Source organism: Pinus tabuliformis, chromosome J, assembly GCF_031772625.1.
Source record: "Pinus tabuliformis cultivar Carrire ecotype Pingquan chromosome J, CPIR1, whole genome shotgun sequence".
In the NCBI taxonomy this organism is placed as follows: Eukaryota; Viridiplantae; Streptophyta; class Pinopsida; order Pinales; family Pinaceae; genus Pinus; species Pinus tabuliformis.
Window position 1 is genome coordinate 1,034,675,418 of NC_142295.1, and position 15,128 is coordinate 1,034,690,545.

General features: G+C 36.6%; 1 long non-coding RNA gene across 1 annotated transcript; it reads left to right on the forward strand.

The window, feature by feature from the left end:
- The first annotated feature begins 10,227 nt into the window (after positions 1 to 10,227).
- On the forward strand, positions 10,228 to 10,765 carry LOC149230393 (uncharacterized). Its single transcript, XR_016247368.1, has 2 exons — positions 10,228 to 10,344; positions 10,450 to 10,765. It is a non-coding gene; the product is annotated as an uncharacterized LOC149230393 (long non-coding RNA).
- The last annotated feature ends 4,363 nt before the right edge of the window (positions 10,766 to 15,128 follow it).

A 15,128-nucleotide genomic window follows, 5' to 3' on the forward strand; every position in this document is an offset into this window, starting at 1 on the left:
GTTTGTTGTAGGTATGGGTTGTTCTAATCCGCAAATAACCCTCATCCCTCCTTCAATTCACTACGGTAGCCTCAGATTTCCTCAACAGGTCTGCGATTGCCTGTTCTAAGGACAATCCACCCTTAAATGAACCCTTAAAAAGTCTTGTTCTTGACTTCTACCCCTTGGCCCTCTTATTTTTCAATTCAATCACCAACAAAAGCCCAAAACAGTCTTCTCCTCCACACTAATCTCTCATTTTTCACATGTCCCAGACGGAATCATCTATCTCCTTCAACGATTTGTTCTCTTGTGATGTGTTGCTCACTTTGGATGTGTCAAATGGTCTCAAACTCACCTTTTATTTATAATACATACAAGGGCTCCTCAAAACGCCATCATAGGGCTTGACAACCTGACATAATGCTTATTAACATCAACTCAACCTTGACCTTGTGACACCATGCCGACACATAACTTTCAAAAATTCATAACTGCATTTCTACAACTCGGAATCGAATGATTTTCATTGTGTTGGAATTGTCTCAACAAGTTCTATCATCCTCATCCATCACATGTTGAAATGTGTCCATGGTTTTGGCCCAAATCACGATTGGTGCAAAACCCCAACCTTGGGTTCCTAGCCCACAAGTGACCCTTGTGGTATTTTACCCTCCAAACCTTGAACCCTATACTCAAAAATCAACAATTTTGTGGAGAATGATGAGACACTATAGGTTTAAAATAACTAACACATCCAATGGCTAACCTAGAAGTTGGATTTGGAGGTTGGGGAAAATGACCCATGTCTCTTGAAAGGAACTTATGTGGTAGACTTCAAAGCATTTAAACACTATGAACATGGACTAGGAGGTGGATATTGCAAGGCTCCAAATTCAATCCTTGTACTATTTGAAGGATGATGGGGCAATCCCTTTCCCACATGCACAAAATATTATTATCATCAAAGAGGTTTCTAGTAAGCATCCCACCTCTAGTTATTTTAATTTAAGTGATGAGATGTTGGTTTTACCTAAGAGATGACCAACTCTAGTTATGGTAGTCAATAATTACCTTTCTACCCAGAAGCGTACGAAGGTTGTGAAAAATACAAACCTTAAGTTAATTTCAATGAAATTTGAGAAAAAAAATATAACATCATCTTCTAATATTCATATGATATTAGATTCCAAGGATTTTATGGAAATGCAGAAAGGGGGAAGGGTCATGTCTCTATTATATTTAAGAGTTGTGGTCAATATAGTTACCCTTTCATATCCAATAATTTGGATTGAAATTGAGGGGATGTAGTATGAGGGGTAGGATTTGGAGACACTAAAGAGGGTATTACTCATATTGTAGGTAGAAAGCATTCCATCTAAAAGGCCAAAGAGAGATAAACCATTGAATTGTAGTAGAGTAAACAATGCTTGCTTACAATGGCACATAGATCATCCTCCTTCAATTGCATATTAATGATAATTATATCCTCTAACATTAGGGTACTAAAAATCAAGTGAAACAACAAGCCCAGTACATACTGGAGTTAAAAATATAGTTTAATTATTATTACAAGAGACCATGGGGTCAAGAGACTAGGAATTTATTGTTTTGGACTTTGTTGGCCAATATAGGGGGGTATTATTATTGGTTGGAATTTGAGTTTGTCATTAACTAATTCCTTTGTTGTTTTATCAAGTATGTGCATGGAATTCATTATTAAGGATTGGTCCAACCCATTATTTTGATGAACGTGTATGTTCTATATGAAGGAGTGTAGTATTTTTGACATTATTTATTTTGTTTATAGGTGGTAAGGAGTGGAAGGTTGATTTTTGGGTGGTGATTTTACCTCTACTATGAACAAAATGAATGTATTGCTAGCGGGGGAGAAGCCAATGTTGATTGTCTAGCTAATATTTCTTCTTCATTAGATAAAGCTAGCATGTTTGATTAATGTGAAGCACATCTCCATCAACCTACCTAGAGGAACAAAAATGTGGGGTAGGAGGTTGTTTTAGGGCATCTAGATAGATGCCTTGTTTCTAATAAATTATTTAATGGTGTCAATAGGGTTGTGTCGTGTAGTTGATGGTGAAATTTCAAATCATAGTCCAATTTTCTTATAACTTGAGCTAGCTCATTTCAAGTCCTATGATCCCAATTTTCAACTCAAGTTGCTAATGGACGAAGAATTCAGAGAAATTGTAAAAAATACTTGGAGGAACTTCAATAGGAACCACAATGCTTCTACCATTGAATAGTTGGTAGTGTCTCTAGTAGTGAAAGGTGAGGTGGTTTCTTGGACTAGGGAAAGATATTTAAATAGAGACAAAATAATAAAGGAAAATTAGATGGTATTGACACATAATTAAATAATAACTCTTTTGGTACATTTAATAAGCCTAGACTTATTAAAGTTAGAGAACTAGAAGCTAGGAAGAGAATTACTAAATAATTAGGAAGTGAAGTGCAAGTTAAAAACCTAAGTGACTTGGTTGTAATTGAGCAATGAGAATGCTAAATTCTTTCACTAGTTTTCTAACTATAGGAAAAATATTAGTACTATTTGGGAACTTCAAAAGGAGGATGGAGATGTATTAAGAAGTTTTAAATTTTAGTAGATATGTGTGTAAAACTCTGTCTCTTTCTATAGAGACATTGAGGGTGTAAATATAGTTAAAATTGTTAAATTAGCTTCAATTTTCCCACAATTTGTTTCAAAAATAATATAACCAAGAATTATATGAATAATTTATCTAGATGATTTCCTTCCCAAAAGACAAGATCATATGATTGACTGGTGAACAATTGAATTTTTCTTTGGGTTCTTTGATTTGTTGGGAGATGACTTGTTAACGGTGACAAATGAGGTTAGGCTAAATGGTAAAGTACTTTCCTCCTTCAATACCACATTTATAACTCTTATAGTACTTGGCTCCTTCAATACCACATTTATAGCTCTTATACCCAAAATGGACAAGCAAAGTCATATGATGAATTTCAACCAATACATAACTATTCTATAAGATAATATCTAGTGTTTTGGCCACGAGACTCAAAAATGTATTGTTTGTTATGATTTCACACAATCCATTGGGTTTTCTTAGGAAGGGTTACACTCAATCAAATCTAATAATTTACCTACTATAATGATCAAAGATCATTCTATCCAAATCTTATGATAGGTTGTGCTAGCTGTATTTTAAATTATTGCAAAACCATGTGAACTTTTTAGGTCTATTTGTCAATTAGATTATAGGTTTTGTTAACTTAGTTACATTTGTAGCTTTTATTAATGGAAAACTTGTCCCTCATTTAACACTACTAGAGGTTTAATGTAAGGTTTTCTACCTTGACCCTTTTTTTTATTAGTTGCCAAGGGGCTAAGCACATAAATTCAAGAGGCCAAAAGATTGAGACTTGTTTAAGAGGCAGAGTTTGAGGAAATAAATGTCTTACATACTTACTATTTGTCAATCATATACTTATCCTTTCTAATGATAGCTTGGGAGAGGATAGGAAATATCAAGAACTACTCCAACTTTATTGCAAGGCATTTGCAATGGAGGTCAATCACAATAAGTCTACCATTTATTTTAATGACCCATGAGTTTAAAGAGGAACGAGAACTCAAGAATATTTTTCCCTTCATACAACTAGATTTACAAGATGGATTAAAATTTTCAAAATTTAATTGAAGAACAAACTATTATGGTAAGTGATATTGGAGCTAGTTGATTGGTAAGATAGAAAAGAGCATTCATTTATTGTGTAATGTGTAGCTTTTCAATAGTGGGAGATTAAAATTCATAAATATTTTTCTTAGAGAAATATGAGTCCATTGGCATTCATTAGCTCGTATACTAAAAGGAAATAACAAAGTGACTATATTGAACTACACTTCACCAACTGGAAATCATTAGTGGGACCCAAAGGAGAGGGACGCTTGGGGCTCAAATAAAACCCTAACTACTAAAATCCTTTGGAATCAGATTTCAAAATAAAGTCCTTGGGAAATAATACTTATCTAAAGTACATAAACCCCCTCCTATTTATATTTGGGGAATCTAGTTAGCATGCATTTATGCTAGGATTGAGGGGTGCACGTGTATACTTTTCAATTTTTTACTCGAACCAATGCTCTATTATAATTGACAACAAAATTTCATGGATTTCAATAGGTTGGGATCTTATGGTTGACAAGGCCTATTCTTGAAGGTTCTTTGATCAAGCTTGCCAAGGGCTTCTTTGATGGAGCTTGGAAAGGAAAATTACAATAGAAGAGTATTAGAGATGTATTTACTTATATTGCAATATTAGCGATGTTTCTGAACTTTTAGCCAAACTTTAAATAAAAATAGTCAAAAAAGTTATATTTCCAAAAAGTCAAGAATAAAAATATTTACAATAGTGTACATTATGGTTTACTTTACTTGATAAACTTAACCTAAAATTAATATTTAATTAATCAAAAGATTGTTTCATTATGATTGACTTTACTTAATCAACTTACTATTAATATTTGATGAAGCGAAAGTTAATTTTCATGTACACTTCCATTCAGCAAAACTATTTTTAAAGAATGGGAGTATCATGTATTTCTATATAACTTGTACCTGATTTTGACTACCAACAAAATTAGATTACATATAACCATAATCTCCACCTCTATGCATTACTAGATTTTGTTTTGAGTGCATCCACTTTAGAAGTGGAAGGTTGTCTAAATGATGCCAAAGGTACAAGAGAGGATTTTTTTTTTTTTAGGGATTATAGCCATCAACATAGCATGCATTTGGATCATCATGTCGCATTGTCACATTGAGTTCTATAACTGTGAAGAATTATAATTGAATCTTCGTTTAATTCACTAGTTCCCACGGGGTAAGATAATCTCCTAGACTACTCTTGGTAGTTTTGGAAAGTGGATCCTACCATCTGTTCTTCAACAAATGGCTCCAAGAGGCAACTAGAAGTGCAAGGTTGCTACAATCTTAGTCTTGGACTTAGCAAGACGCAGAAGCTATAGCAAAGGCTTATAGATATTCCTTGCTTCCTAATATTCATCTAGTCCAAGAGGCAAAATATGACACAAAATTTTATAGGGCCTATACAGAGGATGCAATGGTAGATCTAGTCATTGTCAGTTTCATCCCTAATTTAGGCTTCATTGATGCCCACATAGCTTTTCCTTCAAATGTGACACAAGTTTTGTTGCACATGTGATATAATTCTCTGATGCAATTAAGAAATAAGGTCTAACTAAAGTACCTCTAGGCTAATGTACATACAAAATTCAAGCTCCATCTTGAGAAATTTGACCTCCCACTCCCTTAGACATTAGATCTCCATTTAAAATTAGGATTTTAAACACTTAACCTAATTCTTCATAGAGCTTGCAATTTTCTTATAAAGCTTAAATTTTTTCTATAAATGAGAACCAAAAAGTTTGAACAAAGGAAAACAATTGCAAATGTATGTTAGTGTAAGATTAAAGACGAATTATGTTTTTATTTCTTTTTCAAGAAAGAAAAAATAGTTGAACCCTGGAAGATTGGATTGAGAATCCTCATAAGAGTCATCTAAATATGTCGGTTGTGTGGAAGATTGTGATTGAGTGTTTCACAGTCATTAATCGAGGTTTGGCATGGAAGGTTGGGATGGGGATCAGGTCAGGATAGGCTAGGACCCATGGTCTGGATGTGTGGCCCATTTTCAATTTCATCCTGAGCTTATAGTTGTCGTGGCAGCTCAAGAAAGAAGAACTTTAAACGATATTTATAACCTAGAAACTTCTACCATCTAGGCTCAAGGGTGGATGAATTCCCAAGATCTTAATATGTCGGTTGTTTGGCATCATCAATGGTCTATCTATATCAATGCGCTCATTAGATCTCATGTCAGGATCCATGATCGGGAGGATGACTTGTAATTAATCCACTCGCCGCATGGAGTTTATACTCCAAAGGAAGGCTATATTTACATTTATGCAGACTAGGCTCCTAAGAAGCCTTCTTGGTGGTGGAAGCCTTTATGGAAGTTGTAGCGCCCGACAAAGGCCAGATTATTTCAACGTTGCCTTCTTGCAAACAGAATTCCTATGAGTTACAATCTTCAAAATCGTTGCTTTGTTTGTCCAAGTTGGTGTCCCTTTTGCAAAAATGATGAGGAATCAGTAGATCACATATTTCTTCAGTATCATATATCCTCCTAGGTATGGAGGTTGGTTTGTGAGATGATGGAAGTAAGATATTTGTGGCATGGTGAATCATTAGGGAGGCTTGGTTCACCTGGTGGCACGAGGTTAATCCCCACAAACTGTGAAACCTCCCCTATTATCAGCTAAGGCCTATGGCTTGGTCGAAACAATATTATATTTCAAGATAAGTCATCGTGTTGTGATAAGTTGACATGTCAGATTATTGCCATATATGATCTCATCCTAGATGATCCTATGATCAACATATCTCGACAGTTTCATGAGGAATAGGTGGACAAATCCAACCCATGGGCCTATTTTGATGGATCCTTGCAAATTGGAAATCAATGTGGAGGAGGAGTCATTTTGTATTTAAATGAGCATCAATTCTTTAAGCTCAAAAGTGGTTTAGGGCAGGGCTCAAATAACTATGCGGAACTTTTTAGTCTGAAAATTATTCTCATCTTTGCTCTAGAAAAAGGATGCTGGTAGCTGCAAGTTTTTGGGGATTCCAGGGTGGTCATAAATTGGTTCAGTGAAATTTCAGCATGTCACGTGCACACACTCAAACCCATTCTTGAGGAGGTTTTGAGAATTAAAGGACTTTTTGATCACATTATCTGTAATCACATTTACAAGGAACAAAATGTTATATCTGATGAGCTTTCGAAGGTGAGCATGCAACAAGCTTCGGGGTCTTGGCAGATCTTAGAGCAGGTCAGCATAGATCATTTCGAGTACTACCATAGACCCTTTTCTGAGGGGTTATAGGATGCAATTGTATGGGATTGATTCTACCAGTTTTTTAATATCACGATGTTTCCTTTTTATTACAGTTTGTACATGCTTTTTCTATATGAGGATATGCAGATATGTAATCAATGCATTTTGGTTATCACAGAATCTAATGCTCTTTAGGTAACATGACATATGGACAATATATTTTGATGATATGGATTTATGCCTGTTTTTGTAACAACAAATCCTCTTTTTTGTTTACAACATGTAATTTTCACTATCTTTAACGAAAATTACAATTTTCCCTTGACGAAAAAGAAAAAGAAAAAGAAAAATAGCTTGCTGTTATTCAAAATAAAATTAAGTCTTTTTACTATATTCTTTAGAACGCATAACAAAATTTACATCTCTTTCAAACCCTATCATTTAGAATATATAGCAAAACATACTCTACTTACTAATCTTTATCCAATTCTAAGTAACTTTCCTTTTGTACCATAATACAAAAATACAGACATAATATTACTTGTATTTCTAAAAAAATCTGAAGTAAATAAAAAAGAAAAAAACATCCACAGGACAACTAGCTGCAAAATAAATAAATAATAGCATTTCATAGCTTAATATTACCTGAGTGATGAGAGATATTTTTATCAAAAAATGTTTATCTGATTTGACCTGGCTCTTTTTCTTTTGACAGTTTGTCTGCCTCATTATTTTTCTCTCTAAAAATATGGGAGTCTAGTCCTGTGCATCCAGTTAGCAAGTTCAGGATTCTCCAACTTATTTCTAAAATTATCTCACTCCACAATCACTTATGAAGCAAACACTGACAACTACTAGAAAAACTTGGCCTTATTCAGGTATCAAAAGAAAGCCTCACATATAAACTGACACTATCACCCAATAAAAGAGCAACAAAAGCCGCAAATATGAAGAAAATTCCAAACTCCAAACACATTTGATGTTCTAGGCCACCAATCTTCTGATTTTGCGAGGCCACTATTCTTTGGATACTGCCGTTCCTTCAAGGAATTTATCAAACTGCAAGGATGAAGTTTTCCATTTATCTTTAGATTACACGTCAAAAAATCAATTTTCAAAACGGAAAACGGTAACATTACAAAAATGTTTCAGATAATGGTATATATTCATTCAAAGATATTTCATTTTTTATGCCTTTAGTGGTATTCAGCAGTCATTGAACCGATATATACTGTCCATGAATGCTAATAATCATTGAGTGCAGCGCATCTCGACAAAAATGTATTTACAAATCCATTTTTTAATTAGAATTTTCAATTCTAAATAATAAAAAACAATAATTTCTCCTTTTGTTTTATGTGTAAATACTAAATAATGTCTAAAATCAAATATACTCCCAAAGTGTGTAAATAATGTAAGATTCACTGAGTGAAGCACATCTTGACACTAAATCTTTAAAAAAATATAATTATTATGTTTCTAAACAAAACAATAATTATTATTTTTATCATTTCTCACTCTAACATATTGTAATTATATCTTCTCGGTTGGTACATATAGTCTTTCCTCCTTCCATTCATTTACAAGAAATTTAATCATTACCTGTGACAGAACACACTAACTATGTCACGAATCTATACTTTTTCAAACTCCTTTGAATTGCATGCTTCCCAAAGAAAATAAAATGATAGACTTACAGGAAGAGGGATGCGTTGAGAAAATGGCCCTTTGGTTCTAAGCAAGTTCTCGTATATTGCATTAGATCTGGAGACATCATAACATTTAGAAACATATTTTTAGAAAAATAATATTAATACCAACATGGAAAAATGAATTAATTCTGCTGAATGAACCATAAAAATATACCCTAGAACAGGCTCAGCAAGCTGCTTAGCTTTTTTCGGAGGTCTATTTCCAACCCATTGCTGCCTCATTTCAGTCCACACAATAAAGGCTGCAATACGAACATAAATTTCAGAGGCTAAAACCCAAATAAAAAGATTCATTCTACTTTTATATTTAGTTTGACGTGGCCTGTTATTATCAATCCTTTTACTTAGTTGAGATGGTCCTACAATATTTCTATTTAAATAATGATGAATAAAAAGGAACAGGGGACATATTTACCATGGTTGACAAACTCAGTGTTTTCTGTGTTGGACTGTACTGTATCGTTGTCATGGGAGAAGGTAGGTTCCTTCTTGCTTCGTGCCTGAATTTTCAACTTCTTCGAGCTCTTATCCATTGTACTGACCAGAGATGGTTTTGCACAGAGCACCACTGCTCTGTTACACGGAAGGTTTTATGAATTTGCATCAATAACCAGCACTGAACATTGGTTGCAGCACACTAATCCAATGCTCTAAATTAGTGAGGCAAATAGAAATTAGTGTCATTAGTGTCACTGGTTTGAAGTCATGAATTTGGTGATGACAGGAAGAACAGGAAATACAACTAGAATGCCTGCAAGATTATGTATAGTTCTAGGTATGGAAAAAACAGTTGTAGTGATGGAAGCCTAATGCTGGCAGGTCATAACAGCTGTCTTTATTTTTATCAGTAACCTATATTCCAATCAAAGTGTTTTTGTTTTGGGGATTGGTGGGGGAGGGGAACAAAAATGTTTACACTAGCTAGTTCTTGCAGGTGTCCAGAGAGACCATGCTCAGCCATGAGAAAGCGTCAACTTTTTGGGTGAGATAGTCCTTGCAGGTGTCAAGAGAGACTATGCTGAGCCATGAGAAAGGGTAAACTTTTGGGTGAGAGGGGAAAGGGGAACAAAACTGTTTACACGGGGAAAGGGGAACAAAAATTGTAATGTCTCCATCATAAAAAATAAAAGAAATTTACATGGTGTTACCAACGTATGAATGGTCCTTGTGGCACGTAACCTCGTATTATATCTCGGCACTTTACTATTCCGGCCTTCCATAACATTTGTCTGACAATCAATTTGTTACTTCCCGGCGACAATAAAAGGTTTGGTCCTATTCATTCAGGTTTCATTAACTACTTGTTACCTTGGGAAAACTCCCAACTCCTCGTGATCTGCAAAAGGATACTACAGAGGGACATTTGGCAATTTCTATTAATTGCACATTTGATTATCTGTACGGTTGATCTGAGCTTTGGATTCTGCGTGGTTTCATATTGCTCTGCCCTGTGCGTGGCATGAGCAGGCTCGTTTCTCGCAGTTACTACTCTCGGGCTTGCTTTCCAATTGACGGTGGTCATGAAGTTTTGGAGATCTACGGTTCAGGTTCCTTTCTGGGTTGAATCAACTATAACTTGTTTGGTTATGTTGTTTCCTCACTTTGGCGCCAGCTCCATTTTTTTGTTGCTTGCTCTCCGCGACTTGCTCTGCTATGGCTCCAGGGCCTTGAATGAGTTAGCGCTCTCAGAACCAGGTTATGGCGTCTGCGCTGTTTGGCGAAGCCCGGGTAAGTTTTGTTTTCAATGTTTAGAATTTTCCTGTCATAAAGCTCTCCTGGTCAACCGTTTTCCTAACACCATTAACTAATGGTTGCTCTGGTTTATGTTGGTAGGGACCCTTCACCAGCACTCCGGAGCTATGCACTGCCGTTGTGTGGGAGCGTTTTACCAGACTCGTCACCGAAATCCCAAGTAAGGGGGTTTATCTCCAGATTAAGGGTTTTCAGCGAAGCTTGCCTCGTTGCAAATTGGACAGGGTTTTGGTTTCTACTGTTTAACTGAAATGGTTTTCCCAGCTAGCTTACAGTCCCACAGTATTTAGAATTATTATGTATTTGATTCATTGTATGTTGTACAAGTGTTGAAACCCTATGCGACCTTCGTGTAGAGGGTTTGACTCTAGCATGAAGTTCGGACAGTGGCTATTTAATGTAATTTTTGAACTACTCCTTGCCAGGGTTTCATCCCATGGCGCTTCTGTTTATTTAATGGACAACAGTGCTTCAAAATGAATCCTCTGGGGTTAACCTGAGAGATGTCAGTCAATTTGTAATTTACTACTTTCTTTTTGAATTAATCTTGTATGTCTATATATATGATTCAAGGGTTTGGATATGGACTGTTTTTCGTTCAGCTACATTTGTTTCACATTAACATGTAATTTTCCTTAGAATTCTGGTTCTTAATCGAATGGAAAGGTGCACAGCTGTAACAGCCTCTGTCAAGATTCCTCGTGTCATTTTTTTTATGGGTTGTCACGAGTTTTCAAGGAACCCACTCTGTCTGACAATGCTTTATTTTTTATTTTATTTTTTATTTGCCTGGTCGATGCCAGAGGATTGGCGAGACGATAATGACTCTATCCTTACATGTTTTCCTTGTTAACAGTTGTCAAAGATCTAAATATATGTTACAGCCCTATGCTTCATTCGTTCTTCGTCTTTTACCGTTAGCAGAATTGTTAAAGGATTTCACCACGGTTTTCTTTGATTCTCGCTGTCATTTTTATGGGAATATTCTGAGCATATCTCTAGCTGAATTTGTTTATTTACTTGAATATCTCATGGCTCTTGTTTATTAAAAAAGATGACTTAATAAAATTATCATCACCTCATTTGTTCTATCTTGCTCATTATAAAGTCGTACTACAAAAATTACCTACCATGCTTATTCGCATGACTCAGGGAGTTACCAATTCGGCATGCCAGAGCCATCCTTTGCCGGCACCTTATGAAAAAGATGTTCCTAGGGTTTCATGCACCCTTGACGCCTGTATAATTTCTATGAAGTGTATATACGCCCTTAAACATTCTTTTTTGGTATCAAGCTTACAGTTCGTTCCAGTTTTCAATCCCTACACCCAGAGTTTAACAATGGGGAAACATTGCTTGCCCAAGAAATTCATCTTACCCCTTCCCTCAAGAATTCCTCAGTCCTCAACAGGGCCTTCGCATGGTTCAATTTTTCCTTACAACCCCACGGTTTTCCTACAGTGACGCCCTGCTAACAGCTTCCTCAAACTGCGAGGGTCCTAAGTGTACATCACACTCTCGTTTTCCTTTAAACGCAAATAACATTTTTTTAATCTGTTAATGTTATTATTATATTGCTGCTTTCTTTTTTTATGAGTTATAGCTACACAGAAGTTTCTGTTACAATTCTTAAGTTCTCTAAATGACACAGACTTATTTAGTCACAACAGTTAGAATTTTTTCCGTACCTGTCTGTTCGATGTGCCAATAAAACTGCTCACCTCTGCTCTTTGTATTGTGGTGATCCGCGTAGTCCTACAAAAGCGAAACTTTCTCTTGTCTGCCACTTCTAATCTGCCACCCAACCTCAAGATTCGTCTTTCGGGACCAGAATCTCTCCCATGTGCTCTCTTGCAAGACCACTGTCCACGGCAAGATATCCGCACCTAGTGCTTGGCTATCTAGTCCTCACCAGACTTAGCCATCTCTTTCCTTTTTTTATTTTTTTCTCTCTCTGCCTGTCCTCACAGCGCAGACTAACTTTTTTCCTCCCTTTTTCCTCTGGAAACCTTTCCAGTTAGGAGAGGTAGTTAGGGTTGCAATTCACTGCAACCGTTTCTCCCAACTTCCCCCCTCAGAAGTTGCCAGCATTTTTTCAAGAAAAAAATTTCTTATCTTATTAAAGAAATAATAAAAATATTATTAAATTCCAAAACAGTTAACAATGTCATATTTAGTTTTCACCATAGTAAATTCAAATATTTACATTCTCCTGGGGCATTACATCTCCCCCTCCTGAAATTGGACATCATCCCGATGTCCGTTGACCAAGAACAACTCCAGATAAGCTTTCTTCATGAGCTCTTCATCTTCTCAGGTGGCCTCATCAGGCCCAAAGTGTTGCCATTGCACTTTAACTTGGGTAATAGCTCGCTACCACAGCTGTACTTCTCTCCGGTCGAGGATGCTCGGCAGCTCAACCAAGACTTCTCCTTCCGGTTCGACCTGCAACATGCAATATTCTAAATCAGTCTCTTTTAAAGAAAACTTTTAGACTGGTCTACTGGAAGTAATCCTCACCTATATATCCTACCATCTGATCACATGTTTAGGATCATAAACGTATGTTTTTAACACAGAGATATGGAAGACATTATGGACCCGAATGTGACTTGGCAGGGCGAGCTGGTAAGCCACCGGCCCAATTCTTGCCAAGACTTGGAATGTCCACAATATCGGGGTTCCAACTTGGCACACCCGCTCCATTGCAGTGTACTCCTCCTTGCTTGAATTCTCACATATACATGGTCACCAACTTGGTATTCTTTAAACCTCCTCTTCTAGTTAGCAAAGTTCTTTTGCCTATCCTGAGCAGCTTTTAAATTAGACTGTACCTTTTTTACCATTTCCTCCATTTCCTTAAGCATTTCCGGCCCTAACCTTAATTTGTCTTCAGGTCCACCCTAGCTTGAGGGTGTGCGGCACTTCCGCCCGTACAGAACCTCAAAGGGGCTCATTTGGAATGAAGTATGATAGCTGTTATTGTATGCAAACTCAAATAAGTGCAAATACTCCTCCCACTAAGTTGGTTGCCGCATTATATACGCCCTTAACATGTCTTCTACCACCTGGTTCACCTGCTCTGTTTGTCCATCGATCTGGGGGTGATATGTTGTACTGAAGTTCAATTGTGTCCCTAATTCTACAAATAATGTCTTCCAAAAGACCGACGTGAATTTCACGTCACGGTCTGAAATTATCGTCTTCGGGAGTCCATGCAATTTAAACACATTTTGCATGAAGATATCGGCAATCTGTACAGCTCTGTAGGTGGATTGCACAGGTATAAAATGTGTTGTTTTACTCAATTTTTCCACCACCACCATAATAGAATCGTTATTCTTCTTTTTCTTAGGCAGCCCTATTATAAAATCCATAGAAATGGTTTCCCACTTCCATTCCAGAATGGGTAATGGTTGTAATAACCCCGATGGATGTTGATGCTCCACCTTAATTTGTTGGCACTCCAAACACCGTGCCAAATACTCGGCCACATTCTTTTTTATACCCGGCCAGTAGTATTCTTTTCGAAGCGCAGTGATGATTTTCTGATATCCTAGGTGTCTAGCATAGTGACTGATGTGAAATTCATCCAAAATCAGATTTTTAATGCTGTTTTGGTTAGGTACATATAGCCTTTTTTTGTAGTACAACATTCCAGCATCATCCATCTCATAGCCTTGTTGATTTTTCTCACTGGTAGACTGTTGTACTTGTTGTTTTATTTGCTGGTATAGAGTATCTTGTTCTACTGCCTTTTTTTATCATTTCCTCGAAGGGGCTTTTCCATTCGCTAAAGGAAATTTCATACAAACATTGTAATTTCCAACTTAAAGTGTCCGCCACCTGGTTTTCTTTCCCCTTCAGATGTTTGATTTCAAAGTCAAAACCACTTAAAAAATCTACCCACCGTGCTTGCCTAGCATTTAAAGTGGGCTGGCTAAAATAATTGGTCAGACTGTGGTGGTCTGTCAGTAAAAAAAAATTCCTTCCCATAAGATAATGTTGCCACATCTTCAAGGCATGTATGACGGTTGCCAACTCTAAGTCATAAGCAGAATATTTCTGCTCATGCTCTTTTAGTTTCCTTGACTCGTAAGCAATTACTTTCCCTTCTTGCATCAACACGCCTCCCACACCTTCCTTGCTTGCGTCAGTGCACACCACATAGTCCTTATTAGGATCAGCTATGCTCAAAATGGGTGCGGTGGTGAGCAGGTGCTTAAGCTGCTCAAAACTTCTTTGACATTCCGGGGTCCATCTGAATGCTCTTCCTTTTTTCTGTAAGGAAGTGATAGGATACGCTACTCTTGAGAAGCCTTCTACAAATCGTCTGTAATAACCGGCTAACCCCATAAAGGACTTGATGTCTGCTACATATTTCAGTACGGGCCACTCCATTATGGTCTTTATCTTTTTAGGGTCCACCTCGATCCCTTCCTTTGTGATTATATGGCCCAGATACTGTATTTCTTCCTTGAAGAAGTCACACTTGTTGAACTTGGCATATAACTGGTGTTCTCGATGGGTTTGCAGCACCAATCTGAGATGCTCCTTGTGCTCTTCCATAGTGCGGGAATATATCAATATATCATCGATAAATATCAGCACAAATCTATCCAAATATTGATGAAATATATTGTTCATCAAACACATGAAAGTTGCGGGTTCGTTAGTTAACCCAAATTGTAGCACCACAAACTCATAATGTCCATACCTTGTTCTAAAAGTTGTTTTAGCTATGTCTTCTTCCTTAATCC